The 21,976-nt window shown below is 37.8% G+C and overlaps 1 protein-coding gene across 1 annotated transcript in view; it reads right to left on the minus strand.

The window, feature by feature from the left end:
- Positions 1 to 7,694: 7,694 nt before the first annotated feature.
- The window catches only part of LOC122806612 (mucin-3A-like), a 90,034-nt gene continuing 75,752 nt past the window's right edge, over positions 7,695 to 21,976 (minus strand). Inside the window, exon 3 of the mRNA XM_044077179.1 lies at positions 7,695 to 7,828. The gene's annotated coding sequence lies outside the window, so the exon portion shown is untranslated. The remainder of the gene's footprint in view (positions 7,829 to 21,976) is intronic.

Raw genomic sequence — 21,976 nt, forward strand, 5'->3', positions numbered from 1 at the left:
GGACCCATGGAAGCTGTGTTTTTTGCCTTGGATAGGGCCTGTAACACTTGATCTATGGAGATTTGAGGTTCAGGACAAATATCAGGGATGTCGAAAGGGCCTTGTGGGGACAGGGGGGGTGAAGTTTGCACTGAACCTATCTGCTAGCAGGTTGGCTGTCAATAGGATCAGTTTAAGTGATACTGTTAAGTACTAATTCGGAACAAACCTGGGCTTTGCCACAGAGATTCGTGACATAACTGAAGAAGACTTTATGGTTTCCCTTTGTTATGGAGGCTAGTTTTGATTCATAATTGGCCTTGGAGGTTTTCACTAGTCATCTAATTTGCTTGTTGAGGCTAAGGAGGGAGTTTTTCCAGTTTGGGATTTGTTCCTTTTTACCCTTGGACAACAGCTTCTTCCTTTTGTTGTAAAGCCTGTTGATAGAGGATGTCCACCAAACAGGTTTGTCTTTCCTTGAGGAGCAGGTTTTAGTTCTATTGGGTATGGCTGAGTCCATGCAGTTATGCAGGTACTTGTAAACTGCATTGGCGTACTGTTCAGCATAGTTTCTGCATCTTCTGGGGATTGCCGATGTTGGGAAGCTACATATACCCTCCCTTAGGAGGTTGTAGTCACCTTTTGAGAAGTTTTTTAGCTTGATTTTGGCTTCAACTATGGGTCAGAACAGAGAGAAGATAGGGTACGAATAGAGAGATTATAGGGTCTAAATGGAGAGATGGTACGGGTCTGAATGGAGACATGATAGGGTCTGAATGGGGAGATAGTATGGGTCTTAATGGAGAGATGGTATGGGTCCAAATGGACAGATTATAGGGTCCAAATGGAGAGATGATGGGGACTAAATGGAGAGGTGATAAGGACTGAAAGGAGAGATGATAAAATCAGCGAGCAAAATAGAGTAGCATTGCTGGAACTGAATTAATTCTCAAGTTTGGGTGAGTATTTTCATGAGTGAACCATGTTTTTACAAAATCTCACCAAGACAATGTTGATATATAGACTATATTTTGCATAGCATATACCACAGACAGAAGAAGGTTTAAAAATAAAAAAGACAGCTTGTTGCACAAGTCCCAGGATAAAAAAGTGTTTAATCCTGGTAAGTGCACTGGTGTCAGGAATGGAAAAAATAGCAGTGTGGAATCCTCAAGACATGGAAACATCCCTACAATGGGATTAGGCCAGGCGCAGGTGGAGGATGGGCTCCCTGTTGTAGAAGGAAGTGGTAGCCCATAAAAAAAAACACAAAAAGTCTTCCAAAGACATATCTGGAACATTTCTCCCTGGGCCTCCTTCTGAAAATATGCTCTGTCCTAGTCGGACTTTCCTGGTCAACAAATAAATAAGGTGACAGGACAAAAAAGAGGCATAAAGATAATAGAGTGGACTGTTGAGAACAAAAAGGAATTATGTATTGTTACTATTATGCAAGAAGGCCAGTATTTCCAGACAGATTTACAAAAAGATTAAGAGAGAAATTAGGGGAAAGAAAAACACTTGCACAAGAAAAACTGTCAAAAGCTTCAAATACAGAGTTGTGTTCATTAATAAAACAGCGTTATGAAAAACATTATATAGACCAAGAAAGCTTAGGCCATCTGGAAAAAGAAGTGATTGAGGAAGTGTGAAAATACAAAGAATGAAATCTACAGATTTTTGAAAGGTATAAAAAAGAAACATGGACATGGGAAGAAAGAAAGATCTAATATGGTGCAATATTTATGGAAAAGAGAAAGCAAAATTAATCATTACAAAAAGGCAGCTTCAAAGACATTCAAAGAGAAATGCACGCAAAGGCACCCAGATATGGAAACTTTCACAATACAAAAAAAAAAATTAGATCACAAAAGGAGAATAAAGAACAGAACATTAGTAAAGTAGAAGTTAAAAAAATCACAGCTAAAGTTATGGAATACCTGCAAAGTGACGAAGGTTATGTCACAGCATGATGGAAAAATAACTACCCCAAGTAAGGAGAAACAGGAGGAGTGGGAGACATCTGAAGAATATGGACATGGGAAAGACAAAGAGATTTAATATGGTGCAATACTTATGCAAAAGAGAAAGCAAAATGAGTCAATACAATAAAGCAGCACCAAAGATATTAAAAAAGAAATACAGGCAAAGGCATCAGGATATGGAACATTTTACAACACAAAAACATAAGAAAACAAAGGGAGAAGGAAGAAAATAGGGTTAGCAATGAAGACATTAAACACACTGAAGTTATGAATTATCTGTGAAGTGAAGAATTTAGTGTAGAAAATCTAACTCTGATAACATCACAGCTTGACAGAACAATGAGTGCCCAAATTAAGGAGAAACCAGTGGAGTGGGAAGCATATGGTCAGTTGCCATATGAAGATGCTTTGGAGCCTTCAGTAGGAAACCAGTACAAAATGTCAGTTGGAGTTGTACAGCAAGAGAAATAACAGGAAACTGTGGAACTCTGATGCAGTCAATGTTGTGTAGAGTGACAGTCCAGTGAGTTCCCATATGAAATAGCAATGGATGACACAGGATGAAGCTTATCAGAATATCTCACAGGAAGATGTTGTAGAACTTCCTGTAGAATGCCCACATGAAACAGAGAACAAAGAGTGTGCTCTTAGTTTAGAAGAAATGATCTATAGGAAGAGTTGTTTGTTTAATGAAGATGGCTTGACCTCTTAAAAATCAATGAAAGAGTAGATTACAGAAATTCATTATGACCCAAAATATTAGAAGAGTGATAAAACAAATGAACATAAAATGATCATATAAATTAATGTGATATAACAGAAGTAAATTGGATATATTACTATGCAGTTAATTTAATAACAGATAAAGTCTTACCACAAAAACACAGGGCAGTAAGGGAAAGGAAGGGGAGAAATCAAATGCCATTATGGAATTATCAGACAGGGAAAACTATAAAGCAATTAAGACAAGAAGTGCCACTGTTAGAAGAGTACAGAAAAAGGAACAGATCTACAAAAATGCTCAGAAAGATAGATGTGATAAAAGCAACACTCAGTATCAGAAAAGACCAGGATGTATTGTACACTTTTGCAAATAATAAACTAAAGATATGAGCACAGGCAGAAAAACCTTAGAACATATGCAGATAAATACAAAGGAAAAGTACAAAATAAGTAATTTATTGATGACTCAAAAAAGTTTATAGAGAACCGGGAAACAAGGCAAAACGAATAGAAACACCACCAAAAAAAAAAAGAAGAAATAGACACATTTGGGAGCAATATCTATGAAGATCGTGTGAAACATAACAAAGATGCTGAATGGATAGAAGAAGTAAAAGAAAGAATAAGAAGCTGAAATGTGTAGAATGTGAAACAGGATGAAGCAATGATCAGAGAAACTGAAACAAAATTAAGAAAGGCTCCTAAATGGAACGCCCCAGGCTCAGATGCGGTACCTAACTTCTAGCTAAAAGTATTAACATCTTTATGTAAGAACTATTTATATATGCACCCCAAACAGACACTAACCTGGTTAACGACAGGAAAAACAATATTTCTCCTTGAGTGAACTTACAAGATATCCTATAGCCCAATAACTTGCCTTCTGATGATGTATAAACTACACTCTGTAACTGATGCTGACATAGTTTATAGTAATTTAGAAGAAAACTCATTCATGCCAAAAGAACAAAAGGATAACAAAAGAAAGTCATATGGAACAAAGGATGAAGTGTTGTTAAAGTTATAATGGAAAATTATAAAACGTGGAAGAATATCAGTATGGCATGGATAGTCTTCAATAAAACATTTGACAGCATCCCACACTGATGGATAAAAGCATGCTTACAAATGTATAAGACACACCCTACACTGATCAGTTACATTACAGTGACTCTGAAACAGTGGCAAACTACTTTGCAGTTAAGCTATGATAAAGGACAAATTATTATCCCAGGGATAAAAATTCAGTGGGAGACATTCCAGGGTGATTCTTTGTCACTGATGCTTTTTTTTCTTTCCCTTAACCCATTAGTCTGTCTACTTAACAGATTAGGTCATAGTTACAATTTGGCTCATAGAAAACGACAAAGTGCAAATACATCTAATCTTCTTTTTGTAGCTAATTTAAAACTGTTTATTTGATCAGATGAGGTACTGAAAGCACAACTGCAGGTTGTCAAAACTTTCTCAGAAGATATAAGAATGTCATTTGGTCATGACAAATGTGCAAAAGCAATCTTCAAAGCAGTAAAGTTGCAGCACCAAGAAAATATCAGTCCAGAACAGGAATGTGATAAAAAGGAACTTGAACAATAGGAGGGAGTCTACAAATATTTGGGAACTGATGAAGGATCAACAATAAAACATAAGCAAATGCAAATAACAGTAAGGAACATTTTAGACAACTAAAAGTAACAGTGAAAACAGCCTTGATATCTAGCCCAAGCTATAAGCCAATTTGCTCCTCCTGTTCTAACTTACAGTTTTGTGGTGATGGACTGGTCCCAAAAGGTATTGAGTCAGTGTATACAAAGATTATATATATATATATACATATATATATACACACACACACACACACACACATACTCTTTGTATCCCTTCACTCTTTCTCAAGCTCACTGCAGATGGTATCGCCATACCCATCAGCATTCTCATCAATAGATCCATCTAGGAATCTTATGTTCCCAAACTATGGTGAGCTTCCTACATCCTGCCCCTTCATAAAGGAGGCAAAAATAATAGCATTTCTAATTTCCGCCCAATAGCTGTTCTTTCCCCAATTTCAAAAGTCCTTGAAAAATGTATCGACCTGCAACTCATGCCCCACCTCCTAAATAACCATCTCCTCACCCCTACTCAACACAGTTTCCATCCTGGCCACAGTACCATTAGTGCTCTCCTCTCTTTCTTAGACATTGTCAACCTTGCCCGTGACTCTGGAGATATTGTCTCCACTGTCCTTCTTGACCTTTCCAAGGCATTCGACACTGTATCACACACACTCCTTTTTAACCACCTTTCTAACCTCAATCTCTCCCTCGATTCCCTTTCTTGGTTCAAAAGTTATTCCTCAGCTAGATCCCAAGCTGTGAAATGGCAAGCGGGTACATCTACCTTCCTTCCTACCCCTACTGGAGTTCCACAGGGATTTATTCTCGGACCAATGCTCTTTAATGTCTTCATCAATGATTTTCACTCTGCAATTCCAAACTCTCAAATACTGCAATATGCAGACAACTCCACTTTAGTCTGCTCAGCCTCTAGCCTTCCTGAGCTCCAGGCCAAGACCCAATTGGCCTTCACAACTACAGAGAATTGGATGCTTCAAAACCATCTCTCCCTTAATGCCAATAAATACCGTATCATTCTTTTCTCCCCCTCAAAAGCCTTCCCACTTGATAAGCCCTCTTTCAAGATCACCAGCCTCTCCCACTCCTCAATAGAAGTTGTTATTTGTGCCAAACTACTTGGTGTTACCATTGATGAACACCTGAAATTTAATACTCATATTCAACTAAACATAAAAAAACCCATCAGAAGCTCAGCATGCTTTATAGAAACGCTCCCTTTCTATCATTAGCTACAAGACAATCCCTTGCCTCTACCTTCCTTCTACCTTCTCTATTGTATGGTGCTCCTCTTCTAACTATATATCTATATCTATATATATATATATATATATATATATATATATACACACACACACACACATATATATTTATATATATCCCCTGTTCTGAAGGAAGTATGAGCCTCCTTGAAACTGATTACATGTGTAGATCTGCAATCATAGATCTGCATACATATTTGCTGACCTCACAAGATCCAAACACAGTGAAAGTTCAAAACATGAGAAGAACAAGTCTAAGATGACTTACCTGTTTAGTTTAGGAGAAGCATATAGGTATCAAGCAGGAATGGAAATCAAACCAGAAGTAGACAAAAATCATGCAGCAACAAAAACAAAAGAAATAATATATGGTAAAGAATGAGATTAGAAGCCAAGAAATGTGGAAAATGCATAAATATAGCTGCAAGTACAGAAAACTCCTGGAACAACGTCATGTTGATCAGGATCTAATGCAGGAATGGTTAAGGACAGATGAATTTAAACCTTAAGATGAAAGGTTAATATTGGCATCCATGTATAGTGGACTACATACATGTTGATTTACAAAGTCTGTGTTGGAGAAACAAACAAATGCAGGTTTTGTAAATCAGAATTGGAAACAGTCACACATCTTGTTGCTGGCTGTGATATACTAATGGCAGAAGGCCTGTATACTGAAAGGCATAATAATGTGGCAAGACCTTTGCTTTTAGGATTGTCCAAACATTATAATACTAAAGTAGCTGAAAAACATTGGAAACATGAGCCACAAAGCATTATAGAAAATGCTGAGGTTTATATCACATGGAATCACCCATTACCAACAGTTCAAAAAATAGATGCAAGGAAACCAGATATAAGGATACCCAGGCAGTTCCAATAGCAGAAGGAGTGATGGGTCTCCTAAAAAAATAATTTACAGTCTTATTTAGATATGCTACTGATACATGTACTCTATATGAATTGCTGAAGGAGTCAATTCAAAGCACATTGCAGGTACTGCGAAGAGCACATCTGGCTAACATCAAAGATGGAAACAATACTAATTTCACAAACGTTAATCATACTTTGACTTAGGAATGGTGTCGATTTCCATCATGGTATTAGAAACCCAAAAGACTTGGAAAAATTAAACTGGCTACATCATTGATTCCTATTCATGTTGAAAAGATTTTGAAAAATCAAATAAAGAACTGAGTTCTAGCAATAAAACTGATCTAACATAGCTGACAAGTTTAGATGTAAGAAAAAAATCAGATAATAAAACACAAGCCACACCTGCAAAGCAGTTCAGAAAATATATATTATGCTATTCTATTCAAATAAAATAATTTTAAGTATACATTATAAAGTAGAGAAAGTGATTAAAAGTAATAAAACATATTACAGTAACTCCAATACCTGCAGGTCATTCAATGTAATTTAAAATGTCCTTTAGTGCAATATCACAATAAAAATGCTGTCTTGCTGCTTTTATGACATTTAAGTTTATTTATTTATTTATTTATTTATTTATTTATTTAAATTTGTTGACCGGGAGTGTCCGACTGGACGTGGGTCCATTTCCAGCGGAGGCCCGGGGAGAAAAACTAAATGGCATATTTCAGTTGCTAGACTTTGGATTGATTCTGCCCATGAAGTCAATATGTTTAAATCTGGCCCTTGTTTCAATAATTCACTTAACTTTTCTTGGTTGTTTGGTAGTGAATTGTAATGACTGCTCACAGCAAGCATACAGATACACTGTACTGGTTATCAAATGAAATCAAGGATCAGCATGATGGGTGTTTTAAGTGAATCATTATTTCACTGGTTAATATGCTCATCTGTTTAAGACATTTCTCCAGATCAGTTTCTGTGATATGGCTATTTCTCCAGATAACTTTCTGTGACATAGCTGGCCAGATCCCTTTCAGCTTATTGAATAGCCTCTGTTAGGTCTTCTTTAAGTTTTGCAGAAAAAGTATATCTGTATTCATCTTTCGACTGTCTACTCCACCGTTTTCGCAAGGGAATGTCCTTACAAGCAGTGGTGTTACACTATAGTGTCATACGTCACGGACTTCTCTAAGATGTAATATCAAATGTCATCTTATCAAACAAAGTATAACGTAAGCAGTTTAGGTAGTGTTATTAGTGCACAGAGCAAATAACTGTTACATTTTTTTCAGTCTAATATTTTGCCAGGTTAAAGTTCTTTGTTCTTACTGCTTTGGCAACTTCAGTTAAGCACATTTTGCTGGGTAATCTAAAATGGTACAGAAAAGGATAATGTTTACAAATGCACACTTATTCAGTCATATATCATACATAACTTTTTGTCCAGGCAATTTGCCTTGTGTTAAAACAGAATTATGAGATTTTAGTGAAAACTTGGAAAGAAAAAAAAAAGAATCACACTGAATCCCACAATACTATATGTCTTACTTATATTCTTACCTGCACAAATGTTCCCATTTACTTATTTGTCCAAAGCCTTGACATGTAAAATATGGCTGCCTCACAATTCAGTAAATCTTAAAGGAATATTTCAGTAATACATGGGGCAGATGTCGAGGAGTAAATGGGAATGGGGGAGTATCATAATGTTAACTGCAACAAAATGGCAAGCTAAATGGGAAATGTATTTTGGGGGGGATTGTGAATTTGTGATACATTACAATACATTTCAAACACAGACTACAGTGCATGGTCTAGCTCTCTCTGACTCACTCATTCCATTTGCATAATGTATATAAGAAAGCATAATTAGTCTTCCCTCTATGCAAAACTGGAGATAAGTACTGTAAATTGGTTTTGATGTAGGGAACATGGATGAGAAGAAACATTAATCAGAATGAACCACCACATGGCTGCACCTATGTCTGCTGCAGAGTATTGGCTTGAGGCTGACTAAACTTCATTTAGTTGTGGTGCCAATAACTATTTCAAATGCCATAGCACATTCAATGGTGGCTGCACACAAAAGTTGCACCACTAATGCTCAGCAACTCACTCTCCAAGGATGTTTTTATTCAGCAATTTACAACTGTAGAACTCAAGAAGTGAATCCATTTCCCCATCATAAGAAATCTTAAATACATCACTTTTACATGGTTATGAAGGAGAAGCTTCAACAAAATATAGGAAACCATTTATATGGACAAATAATCTTTTCAACTGAGGAAATAATATATACACCTTCATCATGAAGAAAAGCATAAAATATGCAGTTAAAGCAGTGAAGAATTACCGTCTAGTTAATCAAATGGTTCTTTCTTTACAGAAAAACAAAGTCACAGCTAAACTCTGAAATGCACATTATCTGTGGACAACAAGACACCATTTTCCTTTCAACATCAGTTTGATTAAGAATATAGTAATACAAAGAACTGTTGTAAAAGAAGAAAATTAATATAATTTCTAGTATCAGAACAGAAACTGTTGTCAGAAACATTCATAGCTGGTTCAAAGACATCCAAGTAAGAGTTGGTAACATATGTTTTACCTAAAGAAGTAATATAACAGATATACTTTATTACAGAGCTTAAAAATATCAATCTTGGTTTATAAAGGTATGGAAGAACAGTAGGCATACATTTTATTCCCAAATTTGGGGCCTTTAGCTCTACCCCATTTAATTCCAGTCCAAAAATATTATCAGTATCATTATTATTATTATTATTATTATTATTATTATTATTATTATTATTATTATTGTTATTATTATTATTATTATTATTATTATTATTATTATTATTATTATTATTAATAGAAGTAGTTACATTTTCCAGAAGAACTAATATTAGTTCAGGGCAGCAAACCAGTAATGTTAACAACACCATCAAAAGTAACGGAATTATGTATGGTACATGTTTGAATTGTTCTGTGCACAATCTTGATACTGGTTATCTTAGCATCATTTTTTTTTTCTTTGAGACACAAAGAAATGTTGTACTCTTGCTATCTCTCAGATTATTCTAAATCTCTGCTAATATGTTCAGTCCTTCATGTTATCTTTTCACCATATTATATCCATTTGTTAAGATAGTAATTGTACAGCTAAGATCTACTGGAAGCCTGCATTTGAGATTTAGGAAACACCTCATCAGTATCATAATCTTTCAAGTCCTGATTTTTTAAATACCCTATGTGCAATTTGCAGTGGACAGTTCTAATTTCAACCTATCATTTTTCTTATTTAATAACATTCCTTAAATGTAAAAACAGCAACACTCGAAAGCAGTTTGCTGAGTATACAGCCAAATGTTATTGAAACAATCCAACAGGTAGTTTAGCGCTTTCATTCCTAACACAAGAACTTCTTCAGAATTCAGCTACCAGGAAGCTTAATCTCCTCTTCTCAATAAGTGCCATGGGATCTTGTACATCCACCTGAAATACCACCAGCTTAGGCAGATAGGACCTCAGTTTAATATCTCATCTGAAGGACGACATACTCAGTTGTGTGCAACCCCTCCCATGCAGTACCAGTACTGTAAAATTAATCCAAGTACATGGTCAAAGTATTTAAAGTACAAGATGCATTTAAAAAGTTTCAGGCATCACAGAGTCACAAAGAAGACTCTACCAGGAAAGCTAATCTATGGGTCTGGTTTCTGAATCACAATAATTCATTACAAAGATTATAGAACTGTTTAGAATGTTCAGTGTTTGATCAACTCAAGTTATATTTTAATCTTTCTGAAGAGGGCCAGACCTGTTGTAGATGAATATCGAGTTGGATTAGGTGCTAGTTTGATTCAAAAGCATAACCCAATAAATAAATAAAGGGCATAAACTGGTGACTTGTGTTTTTACTGTTGTAATCTCCACCTGTACGGGCTGCTTTCACGTTTAAGCATCCTTCAGCACTCAGTGGTGTGTCAGTGCAGTTGTGCTGCTCCCCATTCTGCAGGGTTTGCTTATCACTATTTAACAGTGGTGGACCTTCACTTTTAGCTTCTGTCTTTTAACAGACACAGCAAAACTCTGCCTCAAGCCATTTGTTTACATTTGATGGCCTGGGTGTGCAGAATCCCTGGGTTTTAGAAGGTCCAGACTGACTGTCTCCCACATTAGTGGAAGGTGTGGCCCACTTCTCTCTCTTCCCACCCCAATTCCCCAGCCATCATCCCAGATCCACACACTCAATCCCACTGCTCTAATCACACTTTTTAAAGACATCATAAACCTGCTTAAAGTCACATGTACATATCAGGACCATTTCCACACATTCACCTACCCCATACTATCCATCACAATAGTATTACCTGCTTACATACATATTGCTCATTATCCAGCCTCATACAGCAGTAATTCAAAGTTCTGCCTCAGCCCCCCTCCCCCCAAAAGGAATACAGCTCAACACAGGAGAAACTAGCATTATCATCATTATCACCATCATCAACATCATCATCAACCCCAATGTTTCCATTTTCTACATGGGGTATTTTGTCAATTGTCACAATCTCTCTCTCTCTCTATTCAATGCCACTCTTCTGCCTTTTCTACACTCATGCCTGACTGTCACAGGTCTTCTGTCACACAATCCAGCCACCTGTTTGCTGGATGCCCTCATTTCCTTTTGCCTTCTTCCTGTCTGTCCCAAATCTTCTTCACCAGATTGTTTTCTGCTTTTCTGCACATGTGCCCAAACCACTGTAATCTGTTCTCTTTGACCTTTACTGCAACTGGAGGTACTTTGGCTTCTACTCTTTTGTCTTCATTTCTTCATTGCCACAGTGTGCATCCAACCACCCATCTCAGGCACTTCATCTTCATCATTCTCTACCTTCCTCAACTGCTCTGCCTTTACTGCCCATATTTCTGTACCATACAGTAGTTCTGGTTGCACCACCATTTAGTACACCTTACTTTTCAGTTTTGGCATTCTTCTGTCATAAACTGCACCTGAGACTCTATGCTAGTTGGTTGCAGCCCCTCTGATTCTGGCTTTGATGTCCTCATTCAGACTTCCTTTCTCCTCAACCACCCTTCCCAGATACTTGAAGCTATTAACCTGTTACACTACTTTCCCTTCTATCTCAGTTCTAATTTTCTTTTGATTTCCACCATTTGCTGCCATTGCAACTGTTTTATCTGTATAGAGTTTGATCCCACGTACCTTCAGTTTTGCATTCCATTCCTCTATCCTTTGCTGAATTTCTTGCTCAGAGTTGTCTGTAGTGTCACATCATCTGCAACTTTGTTGATTTGTCCCTTCCAGCCTGTTTGCTAATGTAATCCATCACCAGTATGAGCAGCTGTGGCCTCAGAGCTGAACCCTTGATGTACACTCATGCCCACTGGTAACCCCCCTTGTGAGACCGAATGCTGTTCATACTTGACTCATTGGGTCCTTGTATATAGCTTGCACTAATTCTACCAATGTTTCCGGGACTTTGAATGACTGCATGACTGTCCAAATCAGCTTTCTTGGGACCTTGTCATGTGCTTTCTCCAAGTCTAGGAATGCCCAGTTGGATTCTTTCCTCATCTCTAGCTTTTTCTCAACTATCTGTCTCACTGCAAACATCAGGTCAGTTGTGCTGCATTCTGATCTGAATCTAAACTGCTCATCTCCCATCTTACTTTCTACTATTCTGCATATTTGTTTATCATTCACCCTCTCAAGAGCTTTCATGCAATGTGACAGAAGTTTGATACCTCTGTACTGCCTACAGTTGTGACTGTCCCCTTTGTTCTTGAACACTGGCACTAATATGCCTATTCCTCAGTCATCTGTGATATGCCTTTGTCTAGACACTGCTACAAGTACCCCCAGTAGCCATTTCTCCCCTATCTCACCCAGTATCTTTATCATATCTGTTGTGACCCCATCTGATCCTGCTGCTTTCTCTGACTTCATTTTCCTTAGTGCTATTCTTGCTTCTTTTATGGTGATCTTGTCCTCTTTTCTCACCATAGGCTGTGTCTGGGGCAGTACAGCTTCTGTGCTGCTTTCTTCATTCAGAATCTGTGGAAAGTACTCCTTCCATTTGGCTTTGATGTCCTGTTGGATCAAGAGCAGGTTGTTGCTGGCATCTTTTATGAAGGGTGTCTGACTATCTTCTTTATCTTTCTGTCTTTGCCTTGCAACCTGATATAGTTTCTTTGTACCACATACTGAGACACTTTACAGAAGTTCGTAGAGTGCCACTGATGCCTTGTTCTTTTCTGTTGCAAGTCCTTTCTTACCCTCTTTGTTACCCAACCAGTATTCCTTCCTAGCATAGTCTGTGTTTTCTCTCTCCCACTTTTTCCTCTACTCCTTCTTTCTTTTGATGACTTCCTGGTCTTCTGCATTCTGCCACCAGATTTTCTTATGTACCTTATTTCCATACCTGTCTCAACCACATAAATGTTATGTAGTCCTCACACATGCTGTTTTGAGGTGTGGCCATTTTTCTTCAACTCCACCTATTTCCTCTTCTTCCTGAGGTGCTAGAGATCTGAGTAATTCCTTGAACTGTTGTGCTTTCTCTCCAGTCAATGTCCAGATCTTTAGCCTGGTCTCTGTTGATCTTAGACCCTTCTCCAACCACTGTGTGCAGCTGATTGTGGCAAACAATGGTTTATGCTGTGGGCCAACTGGTTTACTGGGGATGACTTTGCAATCACTAATTCTACCCCAGTGCCCTTTCCTTGCTAGGAGTTGCATGTTGGCCAATATTTTATGTGATCTTGAAAATGTCTCTCTCTCTCTCTCTATCTCTCTCTCTCTCTCTCTCTCTCTCTCTGCCTTTTTGAACCATGTGTTGGCTACTATGAAGCCATTTGACAGAGAAAAGTCTAGAATGGCCTCTCCTTTATTCTTGTTGCCATACACATGTGGACCTAGACAGTCCCCATATTTTGTTCTGTTTGTCCCAATATGTGGATTCAAGTCACTCATTATCCACACCAATTCATGTTGTCCTGATTCATCTAGTAGATCCTGCAACTGCTGTATGAATGGATCCTTTTCCTCACTATCACAACCCTGCTGTGGCGCATAGACTGAGATTATGAACGCTGCCCTATCATTACACTGGAGTCTGATTGCCATGCGTCTGTCACTAATTCAGATGACATCCCTCACTGTCTTCTGAAACCTCTCCCTCACCACTATTCCCAAACAATTTCTAGCCTGTCGTCCTCTTGAGTAGGAGACTCTGAATCCCAAGCCAAGTGACTTTGCTGCACTGCCCTTCCATCTTGTCTCCTGGATACATAGGATATCCATCCTCCTCCTTACCATCATGTCCTCTACTTCCAAGCTCCATCCTTTCAGTAAACCTACACTGAGTGAGGCAATTCATAATTCATGTTTGGCAGGTTGATTACTTTTACGTCCAGCTTTTGCTCAACAGAGCTATCCCAGGTAACCCAACTTGGGCAACTGGACACTATCTAACCAGTACCTCATTGACCAGGGCTGCTGGACTTTATAGCAAACACATACTGGCCAATAGGGGCACATACACCCCTCCCATCATTTTCATGGGTCCCTGTTGTAGATTGGAGTAGGCTAGGCCCTCAACCCACTTATCACAGTTAAATACCCATGCCCATTTGGCAACATTAGTCAATGCCTGAATCACCTAAAGCCATATTTTACACCATCAAGTGGCTAGCCTTGCCATGGCATGCAGACTGTGATCCGTGTCCTCCTATCTTAAGAATATTGCACACCACAGTAGATACCCAAAACGGTTGGTCTGTAAAACTCTACTCCATATAGGACACCATGCAGAATCTGTGCTGCTGCCCACAGCTCCATTCTTGGGTGAGTTTGACATAGAAACATTCAGCATGTTTTTCTGAGGTAGGAAGGACCCCACAGAGACACAGGGAGAACATGCAAACTTCAGCTAGAAACTAGCCTTCAACCACTACCACTAGGGGACTGAATATCTCTCCAAGCTGCCATGCAGGCAAGATTTGCCTAGTCTAATTATTAAGTCTCTCAGGAAAGTTTAAACCAAGACAAAAGATTAATAGAAGAATAAAATGCTGGCTTATGTCTAACTGCCACTTGGTATGCCAGTAGAGCCAATTTCTCACACACCCAGCTGGTCTTACCATACTGATGAAGACTACATTCAATGCACTGTTTCTTCTATATCTTGTAATACGTTGCCTTGTTTTCGGTTGAGAAGTTGTCCCCCGCACCTATTCTCCCTGGTCACCCTTGAGATATGTACTGAATTTCAATATTTTTCTTCCTAAAACTAAGCAGCTCTGCAGAAACGGTTCTATATCACAAAATCAAAGCTTTACTTAATCGAATAAGTAAAGCTCAAACTTGTAATATTGAAACCGTAAATTGTCGAATGGCAAATTTAACCCAGGGAAACACTTTCCTTGGCCATTCAGTGGAGTATGCCCATTTCTCCAATTTGGAGGGATCTTGGAGTTGGTATATTTAGGTAGGGGGGTGTGGGATGTAAAGATTTTTTTTTATTCAGCCAAGGGAAGTGTTTCCCTTGGTGAAATCGGCCATTCAACAATTTTAGCTGTCGATATTACAAACTCGAGCTTTAGTTATTCAATGAACTAAAGCTTCAATGTTGTAATATAGACGTGCAGAAACATAGCAAGCAGCAACCCTGTAACCTCTGATAAAAAACACCCCATAGAATAAAAAAATCTAATAATAGATATTGATTACATAGTTGATAAATAAATAGATTTTTTTTTGTATGTTACCATAGCTCAGGACCTGACTCTCTCTGGAGACTAGCCTTGCTCCTCTCAGCCACGATACAAGCTGCTTCACTATGCTCCCCACCCACCCTCATATCTTTAAATGTATCAACTAAAACATATCACTTGACTACTCTTCAACCCCATATCATAAACTCTATTGGCCAAAACATATCACCTGACCCTTCACTACCCACACTAGCCAATACAGCCAGCCAATTAAAAACTAACACATAACCAATTAATTGCAAGTCAGAAAATAACAATCTTTTTCACCATCCTTCTCTTATCAACCCCCCCCTTACCAAATAGGTGTATCCCAATATTTGTTATAGTTTTCGTCCTCCCACTTCCTCTCTATACTGTTCCATACAACTATTTCCCACCTCCCATCATGCATATGCATCTACTTCCCTAATAGTAACTTTAGCTATCCTAATCCATATTAACTATGTATGAATTATGCCCTTCCTGCACTCAAAACAAGTCCTCCATAAAAAAACCTATTTAATCCCTATCCACAGATGCAACACCCTAATCTGACCAACCCTTCTCAGCATAGACAAAATCCTACTGAAAGTACATACATTACTAACCTGCACCAAAGGAGGGATGTACACCCCAATCTTGGCCAAACACTAGTACCACTAGTACCACCTACACAAACCCATCATGCAACCCATCCAAACCCCCTGCATAAATACTCCCCTCCTCAATGATCCTCTAATTCACAACAATCCCCAGTTTCTTCAGTCAACCATAAAAATATATAATCTCAATGCCCGAAGCATTTGTAATAAGATATCAAAGCTTCCTGCATGGATTGAATTCCATCAACCCCACATCCTAGTTATCACTGAAACCTAAAAGAAGAAAAAATCCTTCCTCCTGGTTACACCATCACTAGGAAAGACCAGATAGGTAAATATGTTGGGGGTGTGGCCATCATTTTCAAGCCATTCTACAAATCCATACCCACCTCCCAACTATCCAACTATTCCACAATATAGCAATGAAGAAATACTAATAGCCAAACTTCACATAAACAATCAGAAATCCATAATAACTGAAGACATCTGGATTCCCCCCATAAAAAAATGCCAAAATTACTGAAAACATACTTTACTTATCTACTTTCAACCAAGAAACAATCCCTGCTTGGTGATCTTAAAATAGACTGGACCTCTTACAAACCTAACTCTGCCCCTCCATAATATACTTTGATTCAAAAGCATAACTAATAAATAAATAAAGGGCATAAACTGACATTTGTTTCATCTGGGAAGGAGATGATACTCAATTAAACCTATTTATAGAATTTCTGATTGGCACTACTACATTTTTGGACTTTGAAAGTATTCCAAAGAAGAGACTGAATTTCTTGATGTTAAATTATATTTACATCAAGACACAGGACATGAGACCACTATACATAGGAAAAAGACCTGGAAAAATCATTATTTGTATAAAGACAGTAGGCATCCGAGGCATGTCTTTCATAACATTTTTGAAAATCAACTTACTCAAATTTCCAGGCTATATACTACTGACCAAGATTTTGGTAAAGAATTTGAACAGCTTAAAATACATCTGAAGAATAGGGGTTACTCAGATAAAGATCTAAATTTGAAAAGTAACGACATCCAAAACCTAAGGAAGAAGAAAGGTCGACCCTATTTCCCTTGCAAACCAATTAGCAGAAATGATAGTATTAAACAAAGCAATGATTTCCAACCATTGAGATGTATTTTAACTTATACTACTGATATTCAGCAAGTATGCAATACTATTAGAAAATGTTGTCCAGTGTTAACTGAAGATCGGAACCTAAGGAGAATAGTTGGAGATGTACCAAAGCTCACCTTCAAAAATAAGAAGAATATCAAGCAACTTCTTTGCTGTAAGAATGGAACTGCTTTGGAACAACAGACCATAAAAGGCAGAAAAGGGACTGTTAAATGTGTAAGATGTAAGGCATGTCAGTTTATTGATACCTCTAATTATTTTGTCATCCGATTACTGGGCAGATATACTCTTTAAAAGTATGAGCTAATCGTAATAGTAAACATCTAATATATGTGCTAGCTGCCAAAATTGTAATGCCTACTATGTAGGCAAAACTGACTGTCAGTTTAAAGAAAGAACTCTTCGGCATATATGGGACATTGCCAACAATGTCGAAACTAATGCTTTGGCCCAACATGTAAAAGCACACCCTTTGCATTCCTTTAAATTTAGAGTGCTGCAACTACTTTCTGAAGATCAAAGAGGAGGGGATTTGAAAAATTGGACTGAAGTTGCCAAAATTAATTGGAGAATTAACCTGAGAGCTGATCATGAACCTGGACTAAATGGTGTAGTACCATTAAAACCTATATTAAATAAGAGACACTTCAAAGCCTGCCACTGAGTGGATATCAAGAAAAGTTGTGTCCCTTCCCTACTGTTGTGATAGGATGGTTCACTATTGGTTTGGACTGCAGGTGTTGGCTGAATAGTGATGTTTTGATTGGCTGTATGTAAATAAATTGAGAAAATCACACTACGAAAAACAAGATCTGAGGAAGGGTAATCCCAAAAGTACTTATCCATTCTGATAGGTGCACCTCTGCATGATTTATTCATTTTATTTTTTGTAAGACTCTTTTTGCTTTGAAGGATTCTATCTACGTTTCTCAAGATTTTATTAAAGGATTTTATCAATTCATGGTGATATTCTCATGATTTTATTTCTGCATTTTCCTGTTCTTCCATGGGATATTTTTAGCTGCTTACAGGTTTGTTTGGACTTTTTGGTTACATTTTGGAGATGTAAGGTTGAGAGCTATGCTTTTTTCTTCTGTTTATTTGCTGCTTTAATATTTTGCCTGTTCTTCAATTTGCATTTAAAAGTTGGTATCCCACAATTCCATCGGAGTGGGTGGGTTACATAATTATGTATGCATATTTTATGTTAATCAGTGTACAGATTTGTACCTATTTTTCATGGGCCTTTGTCCAGATTTTTGATGTTTACAGGTTGAGAGGTATGCCTTGCTGTCCAGCTTCAAGTGAATGTTTATACTGGTTTCCTGTGGTAGGCTCCAAAATATCTTCATATGGCACTTGACCAATTGCTTCCCATTCCACTGGTTTCACCTTAATTTGGATGTCCACTGCTCTGTCCTGTTGTGGTGCTTTCTGAATTAAATTTTCTACACTGAATCCTTCACTTTGCAGTGTTATGAGACAAGATTAGTTATTAAAATGTGTATTCATTTCAGTTTATTAATGTTGCTATAATATGATTGTAAAACAGCAAATATAATTTATATGCAGGGCTAGGAAAAATACAATTTCATAAGCTAGAGTATTGCTATGTCCTGACTGCATTCTTTTAATATGTAATAAGGAAAAAAATACATGTATGATGTCGAGGCATGTTAGTTACTATAAAAGGAATTTGTCAGCCTGACTTCTCCAGGCTAGGAGTGCGTTGTTGCTAGGGAAGGTTTGATACACTATATGTGAATTTGGAGGTGGGTTTTTAAGCAATTCATGTTATATTACATTAGTATGTTTAGATCACTGTTGAAAAAATGTTTTATTGATTTTTTCAAGGTTTAATTGATTAATTAATGTGTGATGTCATCATTCAGTCACTATATAATGGATGAACCATTTTTATTTGTTGTCTGAAGAAGGTGAATTACTGTTTTCAACAAAAGCGCTAACATAAACTGATTTTTGGGGATTACCACTGCCTGCGTTGTTTTTATAAGGTTTGAAACATCCACGGTCAGAAACAAGACCCCTTGGAAGTAGGTGGATCATGTATAGAAAGGTGTTCACGTGAAGTCCAAGGCGAAAATCATGAGGGGTTAGGACATTTTAAAAGTTTTCTATTAGCTAGAGTCATTGTAATGTAATGAAAGTGCATGACAGGTTTGATAAGAAAAATGTATAAAAGATGTAGGTTGTCTCTCTTCAGAGGGACTAATTTAACATCAGCAATGAAGATTATCTCCCAGCACTGTAAGAATAAAATTTCAGTTTGCACATCCTGAAGTGTTGTTCCTGACTGAAGGCATATAAGGCAAATTCTTAAAGTTATTTATTTATGACTATAACAGCAGGTACTCCATAACCTCGGTTTCTATTTCTTTAACTTTTCCATTACTTATCATCTTTTCTGTTTTTCCTCTTTGTCTTCTTATTTTTTGTATTGTAAAGTTTTCCATAACTGGATTCCTTTGCCTGTGTTTCTCTTCAAAAATCTTTGGTGCTGCTCTTTTTGTATTGATTAGTTTGCTTTCTCCTTTGCATAGATATTACACCATATTTTATTTTTTTTTATTTTATTTTACATTTGTTGACTGGGATAGTCCGACTGGATGCATGTCCATTTTCAGCGGAGGCCCGGGGAGAAAAGCTCCAAGGGTAAGCAGATACAGCATTACATAATACCAGCATTAAATATTACAAACAGACTATTTACAGAGATTACATAAGTAAGCAAGTTAAACAAGTTCCACAGGTTACAGTTAATCCTGAGCACAAGTCAGGATTAAATTAAATTACACAGTAAACTGGTTAACAGAGTTTTACACATTCTAGAGAGAGTTAGCCAGGCTTGATACATTGACATAGCCAGTTAAGTGACAAATGTTGTTTGAGTCTAGTTTTAAATTGACCTAAGGTGGAAAGTAAGGCAATATCAGCTGGAAGAGAGTTTCAGGATCTACTTACAGAGTTTGCAAAGAGAGAATCACCGACTTTGTTATTAATTTTGCTAGTCTGAATTAGTAGTTTGTTAGAGGATCGAAGCGGTCTAGGATTGTTATAGGGGGTGATAATATTTTTTAGTGCAGGAGTATTGTCCGTATTATAGAGGATTTTAAAGGCCATAATCAGTTGGTTATACTGGATTAGGCTGGGTAGTTCAAGCCAACCAAGCTGATTTAGATTGATGCAATGATGTGTCCTAAAAGACAGCCCAGTGGCAAACCTGGCAATGTGGTTGTAGCAAATTGAGAGTTTGTTAAGGACAGTCTTGTTCAAATTCAAGAGTAGAGGGGGTGCATACAGAAGGGTTGAAAGAAGGTGAGAGCGAGCTATGGCAATTTTAGCTGGAGGGTTAGGAAGGCTTTTATTCTGTAAAGTGACCCTAGTTTTTTATTGATGGTTTTGATAGTTTGGTTAACATGTAGGTCAAATTTTAGATTATTGTCTATGATGACACCTAATAGTTTTGTAGATGGGTCAAGGGAGATTATTGTGCCATCATTTGATTTTATGGTAAAGGTGAAAGTGGTAGACCTATGTGTTGGTGAAAATAACAGCATTTTAGTTTTTTGGGGATTTAGGATCAGACGATGTTCAGAAAGCCAATTTTCTATTGTATTAAAGGTGGTCTGGGTAGCTGACCATAACTCTACTGGAGATGTGGCTGAGCAAATCAGAGTAGAGTCATCAGCATATTGGATACAGCTGACTTTTGGGATGACAGTATAAAGGTCATTAATGAAGATGGAGAACAGCAAGGGCCCTAGTATAGAGCCTTGTGGTACTCCGAGCATGTTAGGTAGAAGGTTAGAGAGTTTGTTCTGCCAGAGGACAGCCTGCTGTTGACCATTCAGGTAGGCTTGAAACCATTGGAGGGGTCCAGTATCTAGACAGAATGTTTGCAGGGTGTGGATTAAAAGTTGGTGATCAACCATATCGAATGCCTTGGAAAGATCCAAAAAGAGGGCTGAGGATATATAATTATTGTTGCGATTATGGTTTATGGTGTTAGTAAAGGCTAGGAGGGCTGAAGTAGTGCTGTGATGAGGACAGAAGCCATGCTGAGTGTCTGCCATAAGGCGATTTTGGATTAGGTGGTGCATGAGTTGTCTATGAATACATTTTTCCATAATCTTTGCAAGTGGAGAGAGTATAGCTATTGGCCTATAATTGGAGAATTCAGTAGAGCTACCTCCTTTGTGAAGTGGGATTACATAGGATATTTTCCAAATGGTGGGAATTTTAGCTTCTACTATGGTTCAATTGATTAGTATTGAGACGGGGTAAGCAATAACATCAGCTGATTTTTGTAGGTACTCGGCAGGGAGTTGATCAGCAGAAAGTGTAGTGGGTTTTAATTTTTTGATCAAGGTACGGATAAGTGAAGTGGTTGGAAGCTGGTTGGGGATTTAAATCTTTTTCTTTCCCATGTCCATATTTCTTATGTCTCCTGATCTTCCTGTTTCTCCTTACTTTGGGGACTCATTCCTTCATGCTGTGATGCTGTGATATCTGAGCCTGCAGTTCCTCTTGTACTGAGCAGGATAACTATCGCAACAACACATCATCAGTAGGGTAAAACTAACCTGTTTCACAATGGTCTAATCCCAGCTCACATTCCCTTTTAGTGGGTGAACATTCCAATGCTTGGTGAACTCAGCTTCACAATGATAGGAAGAGCCAACATTGAAGGATCAAAAAGCAGCATCACTATGAACCCTTGGCCACCACAACCCATCCCTGTTGCAACTTTTCTGACACCTACCGCTTAAAATCCAAAAAGCCAAAAGGATCATGAGGCCCCACTTTTCTGGTCTGTATTTATACTGAAAATCAAGATCAAGCAAGCTTTTGCCCTTCTGCTCCATGGGAGGTTTCTGTCCTCCCTGAGCTCACCTTAGGACACCTGCATGACTCTTTGACAGGTGTACCACCCCAGTCAAACTCCTCACCTGACACTGTC

The sequence above is a fragment of the Protopterus annectens genome, chromosome 7.part0, assembly GCF_019279795.1.
Source record: "Protopterus annectens isolate FY-2018-M chromosome 7.part0, PAN1.0, whole genome shotgun sequence".
NCBI lineage: Eukaryota > Metazoa > Chordata > Ceratodontiformes > Protopteridae > Protopterus > Protopterus annectens.